Source organism: Eumetopias jubatus, unplaced genomic scaffold (genome assembly GCF_037043125.1).
Source record: "Eumetopias jubatus isolate StellerSeaLion01/CBP00866 unplaced genomic scaffold, mEumJub1_p1.0 scaffold_6, whole genome shotgun sequence".
Lineage (NCBI taxonomy): Eukaryota > Metazoa > Chordata > Mammalia > Carnivora > Otariidae > Eumetopias > Eumetopias jubatus.
Genome location: NW_028274812.1, coordinates 68,958,997 through 68,967,048, shown reverse-complemented (window position 1 = coordinate 68,967,048; position 8,052 = coordinate 68,958,997). Strand labels below are relative to the sequence as shown.

Sequence of the window (8,052 nt, the reverse complement as noted above, 5' to 3'; positions counted from 1 at the left end):
TATTTTATAATTATAATTATAATTTATAATTATTACAGTATTACATTAGTTGTCATCCATTCATTCCTTCAGAAAACTACTCCAAGGCACAGCCTGATCCCTCTACCTAGCATGGGAATCATCTTGGTTCTGACCTGTTTTTGATGGGCCAGGGAAAGGAATGAGTGACAAAACTAGAGACAAGAGCATGGGGGCATTCCTGTTTCTGTTTCCTGAATGAGCGTCAGAAACCTTAGGACTAGGGGCGCCTGGGTGGCTTAGTCGGTTAAGCGTCTGCCTTTGGCTCAGGTCATGATCCAGGGTCCTGGGATCGAGCCCTGAATTGGGCTCTCCACTCAGAGGTGAGTCTGCTTCTCCTTCTCTCTCTGTGATCTCTCTTGCTTTCGCTCTCTCTCAAATAAATAAATAAAATCTTAAGAAAGAAAGAAAGAAAGGAAGGAAGGAAGGAAGGAAGGAAGGAAGAAAAAGAAAGAAAGAAAGAAAGAAAGAAAGAAAGAAAGAAAGAAAGAAAGAAAGAAAGAAAGAAAGAAAGAAAGAAAAAGAAAGAAAGAAAAAGAAAGAAAGAAAGAAAGAAAGAAAAGAAAGAAAGAAAGAAAAAAGAAAAAGAAAATGAAAAGAAACCTTGGGACTAATAGAATCCTTTGCAAAATGATGGGCCAGCTTTGAGAGAAGAGGAGCTTTAGACTCTCCTACCAGACTTTAACACAGGGACGATTTCCACTGGATATGCGGGTTGTTAGCATGTAGTTCTTGTGAAGGGACCAGGGAGCCTGAATGTGTGAGACTAGGCTTGGAAACATGCCCATTCCTGAGGTAAACTGCCCCATGACTTGACATAGAAACTGCAGTTAGGAGATGCCCCCTTGATCCAGCCTAGAAAGCGAGTCTGTGGCAGGCAAGCCTCACCGCCAGGAACAGGATGTATGACAGGCCCCACGAGACAGAGCAGGATGTTGACAGGGTCACTTCCTGCTGAAGAGAATCACCTTGGAGACCCAGAGGGCTGTGCTCTGGGCTACCTCAGTCCTTTGACTCTTTCCTAGAACGCAGATTTTTATACATGCATATATTTACCTGCACGTGTCTGTGTATATTTTTTCCTTCTTCCCTTTAATGCCTGACTTGGACTTTGATGGGGGTGAGAAAGGCCCCTGAGAACCGGCATTTTCGAAATCTTTTAATATAATTTAATGTATGCATGTATTCATGAATTTATGTACCATTCACAAATGTGATCTTTATATTACTTTTCCTATTTTGATTGCCCCCTTTTCTCTTCCTCCTCTCTGTGTCTGGGCACACAACTCTCTAGCCCAGACTAGGCTGTGTGGGGAGTGAGTTGAAGCTGCTCGGTTCCCAGGGTAAATAAAAGCGCCCCCGAGAAGGTCCAGGCAGCTGGGCCAGACACGCTGAAAATCACGGAATGACACAGCCTGCTACCGGAGGCAAGTAGATACAAACAGCTCTAACAGCTATGGAGGAGCCTTGGAGGGCCTTCCTCCCACCTGGCTCTCCCGGCAGGCGAGGAGGCAGAGGCCCAGAGACATCAAAGAGAAAAACCCTGTTCCTCAGCAGCTCAGTGACAAAGGATTTTGCCTGCCTAAGTCTCAAAGTGACAGTTCTTACTCAGGAGAGAGGAACCAAGACTAACTTCTCTTCTTCCTTTGTCACAATAAAACCAAATGTGATCGACTCCTCCCAGGCTAGCTCCGAGTTGTTAGGACTCCCTTCACCCTTGCTGAACCAAAGACTAAAGAGTTCTCCATCTTTCTCGTGTGTGGGGAAGGTTGGCGGTGTTTACCTTAAGATATTTGTGTTAAAGTGCCTGAAAATTTTATCCTTGAGGTCTTCTGGGTAGACTCAGAACCTTAACTTGTGGTTTGAGTTTCTCATTCTTGGTGATTTGGTATTATTTTGGGAAACCCTGAGGGAGTGGATTGGCCTAAACATAAATCCTCTCGGAACACCTCAAAGGACTGATGTGGGGACATCTGTGCCACAAAGTGGAGTTTCCCAGCAGCGGCAGGCGCACATGCTTCCAGACCATGAGTCTCTCTCCTCGGAGGTCATGAAATACACCAGAGGTTCTTCTTTTTCACAAGCCCACTGAGTCAATAGCTCCTGGGTTAGCAGTTGTTAAAAAGTAATTTCTATACAGGAAAATTTCCTTTTTGGGCTAATATGAAGGAAGACCTGCCTGAATGAGGAGCAGAACTGATTTAAAGGATAAGGTGAAGTAAAAGGAGTTTGCCCCCAAATATGTGCCTGTATTAAAATAAGGCACATACCAAAATCTTGTAAGTAATATACCCAACCCCTGGTGCACATAATATTCAGCAGAGGTTCGTTAAAAATATTTGGCATCACCTGTTTGTAGGACAGGTGTTCTGAAATGCTGAAAAGCCACTGTGTTCTCAAATGGTGATAAAATACCTCTTCACTCTTAATGAATTAGAGAAGAAACTACCAACATGCTACTGAGTGATTCTAGTCCCCCGGATGGACCTGTGAGAGGGAATTATGAGAAAACTCCAAATCTCTCTCAGGGTTTTTGGGACATGTTTTCTTGAGAGAACATTCACATGATCTCCATCGTCTGAGACACCCTTGCTTCTTGCACAGTGGCCAACATATGAAATATGTTCTTTTTTAAAGAAAAAAAATTAGAGATCCTTTTGGAAAATACATAATTGATGGAATAATAAGGGAAACCACAGTTCTGAGCTAACCCTTGGTTTTAGCTTTCACCTGGATGTAGAAATACACTAAGGACAGTAAGCACCCATAAGGAGACAGACAGAAAAATGGTAAATCTGGAACACTTCTTCGAATGCAAAAATAATGCCTCGATCCTTCCATCAGCAAAGGAAGGTCACTGGATGGCTCCCACCCCGTGTGAGTCTCCCTCTCCTGGGCCTCTGATTTCCCTTGTGACCCATGCCTTCCCTGGGCCAGGAGGAGAGCAGAGTCCCCGGCTGCACGTCCTCCTGAGTAGAAGGCAAATGAGCCTAAGAGGCACCATTTCCTCAGCATTGTCCCCATTATCACCTGCGTCTAAAAACTGTATGTTTTGTTTGAGTATTGTTATAAAAATAGTTTGCTCTAGAGGAGAGATTGGCCTTTGTTGAAAAGAGCTCCTGGCACGCACCAAGATATTCTGTGGCTCCAAGCTCGTTGAGAAGGCAGTGTGTATCGGAGAGCCGGCAGTAAAAGCGATGGTTGCTAAGGGAACAATCGAATTGCTGACACAGAGACAGATGATGGGACTGAAAACTCTTTTTTTCTTCTCCTGCCACATGGAAAAGAAAGCAGATGAGTCAGAGGGAGCGGTGGTCGCTCCTTTCTGCCTGTTAAGAAGGCTAAATGGCTGGAATGGCCTATTAGCTAGCCTAACGGGAAGAGTCTAGCGGTGGTGAAGGCCGAGAAAGGCTGAGAGCACTCTCAGCTTGAAGTCGGGGATGAGCCTGGGAAGGCTGAGAAGAAAACGCCACCCACGAATGAGAAGAAGCGCGGAAGGCATTTAGTCGTATGTATGTGGACGCTTCTTTGAACACCTTCTCCTAGATACGTCGAAATGTTTTTGATTGGTTCATTTAGTCACTCGTGTACCATTCTATTGCCATTTTTGAGACCCTGTTGTTTCTTTAAACACCTTTTTTGGAGGTATAATTACATACCTTAAAATTCATCCCCTGTACCTATGGAGTATAATGATTTTTAAAGTAATTTTAGAGAGTTTTGCAGTCACTCTCCCAATCCAGTTTTAGAACACTTCCATCTTGCCAAAATGTTCCCTTCTGCCCATGCACAGTCAGTCCCACTCCCAGCCCCAGGCAGCTAATGATCTGTTTTCCATCTCTATAGATTTGCCCTTTCCAGAAATTTTATCTAAATGGAATCATATGATCTGCCGTCTTTTGTGTCTGGCTTATTTCATTTCACATAATGTTTTTGAGGTTCATCTGTGTTGTACCACGTATCAGTAGCTCGTTCTTTTTTAAATACTGAATAATATTCCATTGTATTATATATCACATTACACATGTGATGAGGTACGTGTGTATTATATATCACATTTTGTTTATCCATTCAACAGTAGAGGGACATTTGGATTGTTTCCAGTTTAGGGTGATTATGAATAAGGCTGCCATGAATATTCACATCTTATAAGTCTTTGTGTGCACATACATTTTCATTTCTCTTGGGTACATACCCAGGAATGGAATTACTGGACCATAAGTGTATGTTAACTTGTTAAGAAACCACTGTTTCCAAAGTGGTTTTACCATTTTACATTCCAATCAGCGATACCCGAGGGTTCCAGGTTCTTGATGTCCTCCGTCTACATTTGGTATTGTCATCTTTTTGATCAGGGCTGTTCCAGTGGGTATGTAGTAATATCTTTTTGTAATTTTCAAGTGCATTTCCCTAATGACTAATGACGTTGAATATCTCTTCATGTCCTGAAGGTTTTTTATTAGGAAAAATATTTGAAATGATAGAATTTTGAGTGGGAAATCTGAAAACCAAAAAACTAGGACTTGAGGCACATGTCTAAATATTCTTTGCTAGGGCTTATAGGACAGTGTTTCTCATTGCAAACTGCTTGCAGAATCACCCAGAGTATTTGTTTAAGATGCACATTCTCCCTCGCCTGTAGAATTGATGCCCATGGAGGGGTTCCAAAACCCACATTTTTTTTTTTTTGCAGTTTTATACCTTTATTTGACAATCAGCGATTAGTTCTCATCCACATTAACTGTTTGTAGATTTTTGAAAGTGGTGACAGGTACATAGGTAACCAACGTGTAGAGCTTGTTGGTGAATCTTCATCCTCGTTAACGTTTTCTGGACAACTGCACACGGATACGGTATGGACATTCCTTATTCCTTTGGCCCAGCTTTGTTGAGCCTGGTGCCAATGCACACATCTGGAGTTCCCATCTCCTTCGTGGCAAATTTCTGGATCTCTTTGAGTGCCCAAGGGGCACGCTTCTTGAAACCGACCCCATGGATGCTCTTGTGAATGTTGATGGTGTATTCTTTGGTCACTACCTTGTTGATAGCAGAATGGCCCTTCTTCTCACCACCCTTCTTCGCAGGAGCCATTCTGCCGGGCCCTGATTGGAAAGGTCCAAAACCCACATTTTTAACTGCCCTTTCCCTGGTTGATTCTCATGCACACGGGAGTTTGAGAGCCAGCACCCTAAACCCAAGGCACTTATGCTCACCTGGTGACCATGTAAGCATGGACTGCAGGTCCAGAGTCACCCCTACTAGGTGAGGGCCCTAAGAAACAAGAAGCCTGTGGGAGAACTTTGCCCTAAGCAACATGAACTCAGTGTGTAAGCCTTCAGGAACACCATCTTTCTGACTCGGATTTCTTCTTCTGGACATGGAAAAATTAAAACTCATCAGACACAATGTACATAATCATTGTGTGTTGTTAGAATCGCAAGAACCTGGTTCTCACCTCCTTTATAAGGTAGATGAACACAGACCCGAGAATGTCTGTAGAATTAAGTGCACTGAGCTCAAACATGAGAACCCCGTCTCAACCAACCTCATGAAAACATTAGGTATTTTCAATAAGGAAAGCTCTGTTTTAGTATGGTTTCCAGAAAGAAGGCTTTAGCTTTGTCATCAGGTCAAAGAAGAACTCATTAGTGAATGGCTTCTGTCCTTTGCTCAGGATTGAGTCTGGTGGTCCAGGATGGATGGAGTGTCCTAATCAATGTCACCAGTTCCTCGGATACTTATCTTGGAAGGCAGACTGATCTAAGGGATTTAAAAACTCTCTTAGACTTGGGGTTCATTTTCATCACCGGGTCATGCTGTGTGCATACGTGTGTAAGCATTAGGGCTGTTACCCAAAAAAAATAAGAAGAGCCTTGGCTCTTCTTTGGCAGACAATTCCAGTTTAAAAGGATGGGTTTAGGACTCAAAGGGACACATTCTTTGTACACCATGATAATGGCTCAAAGCAGAAAAATGTTAATGAACCTGGTAGGAAAGGGTTCAAAGAGCTTAGAGTGGAGGTGGGGCTGACGGCCTGGAATTTTACCAAGGAACTGCTTTTCTTTCCATAAAGGAGAGGCTAAAAAGGGAATCTTCCCATTTGTTCTTCGAACTAGTTTTAAATATATTAGGAAAAAAATATATACACACAACAAACCTCCCACCCAGACACCCTCCCACTGGCTGGTAATTCTATTTGAATGGTCCGTGGGTGGCATCCTAGGCAGCCCATACCTCATTGTGCTACCCTCTGCATCTCCAGGAGGGACATTCCCAGTCCGCACATCTGACGGCAGGACCGCCTCTCCCCGCGCTCTCTGTGGGACCCTTTCCCTCCAAATGGCTACTGAGAGGCTTTGTGAAGTAGAATTGCTTTGCAGGAACCCAGAAATGAAAACATTTATGGAGTCACTCTGCACAAATTACTTGGCACTGCAAATTGGAAGAATTAGCAAACCTTCGTGACGAAGGAATGCTGAACGTGAAACAACTTGAGAATGGAATAAAAATGGACCTATTATTCTTTGACTTAATTAAAGTGCACATAATCTATTCAATATGCGTTTGCCAAGCCATATATTTATCTGTGCTGTTGGAGAGGGTGCGGCTACTCCAAAGCAAGACCCATTCATGCCAGCCCTGCCCCTCACCAACCTTGGAATGAAAGGAACAAGTAGTTCCTTTGAATGGAGGAGAACAAGCTCGGTTGCACAATATCTAGCACACAAGTAAAACCACGCCAATAACACTGGGTTATTTTTTGTAATGGTCACAGATTTTTACAGAAAGCAGTGACAGAGAAATGGATCATCTGAAATAATGCGATTTAGCGATGTGACTTTCTTTCCCTTTAGATAAGTCAAAATTATGGACATACTGTTCCCTGTATTTGTCCAGATGGTAAACTAGAGTCGTTGGTTGGAAGTGAGCTTTAAAATTGGCACAAAGTTAAAATTTCTGTCCTCCTAAAACAAAAATATCAAGTGGCCTGGTAATAATTTCACATTTTCAAAAGGCTATGAAATCTTTTTCTAGCTTGTCTATCCATATCATTTTAAAAATGTGATCTGTATAGTTATCATTAACGTTCAACCTCTGGGGAATGAGTAACCAGTGATTTCAGGCTGCCGCAAGAACTTGATGGGACTATAAAGATGCCATAGGTCTCGCTCTTTCCCTGTAGGTTTCGGGAACCCTTCTCTTCTAACTCCTTGTCAGCTTGGCCCGAAATCACTCCATGTCAAGTGTGTGCAGAAAATAGCGCCAGAGAGTTATGGCCTCGCGCTACAGCTCTCATTCACCGGAGACTTCTTTTAGGTATTATTTTCTTCTGTTCCTTCTTTCTCTCTGCCTCTGCATTTGTTTTTCCTTTGAGAGTCATCTTTGCTATAATGCAAATACTTGCTTTTATTCCTCAAACTTTTCTGATTCTTAGAATATTCAGGTTGGCAGTGTCTTGACATTCATGTATGTAAAGTTTCTTGTCTTTCAACTTTGAGTGTCTTCCATGTTAGCACCCTTCTTTGGGGGGAGTGGTAAGTTTTACATTTTGAAATAATTTCGGAATTTCTGAAAAGTTGCAAGAATCGTACAAAGAATTCCCATGTACCCTTCACCCAGATTCTCCAATGGTTACCATGTTCACACATTTGCTCTATCATTTTCTCTCCGCGCATATACGTATTTCTTAGTTTTTGTCTGAACCGTTTGAGAGTAAGTTGCAACATGACGCCCCTTTACTCCTACAGACTTCAGTGTGTATCTTACTTTGAAAAGTATTGCACTTCAATGCTGAAAAAAGAAAAAGCAGATAAACAAAAAGAAGGAAATTAAAATCCATCTGGATTCTTTCTACCCAGAAATAAGCGTTTTGCTGTATATTCTTCCAGTTCTTTTCTATGCATATATTCAAATTCCTTACACAAATGTGACACTATGTATACAATTCTAAGCCCTGCTTTTAGAGGCTCCATAGCACAGAGCTCTGGTCCTGGACTCAGCCTGGGTTCAAATCCCTTGAATACAGATAATGCT

General features: G+C 42.5%; 1 pseudogene; it reads right to left on the bottom strand.

Moving 5' to 3' along the window:
• Positions 1-4,739: 4,739 nt before the first annotated feature.
• LOC114213016 (large ribosomal subunit protein eL31 pseudogene) lies at positions 4,740-5,109 on the bottom strand (annotated as a pseudogene).
• Between the last annotated feature and the right edge of the window lie 2,943 nt (positions 5,110-8,052).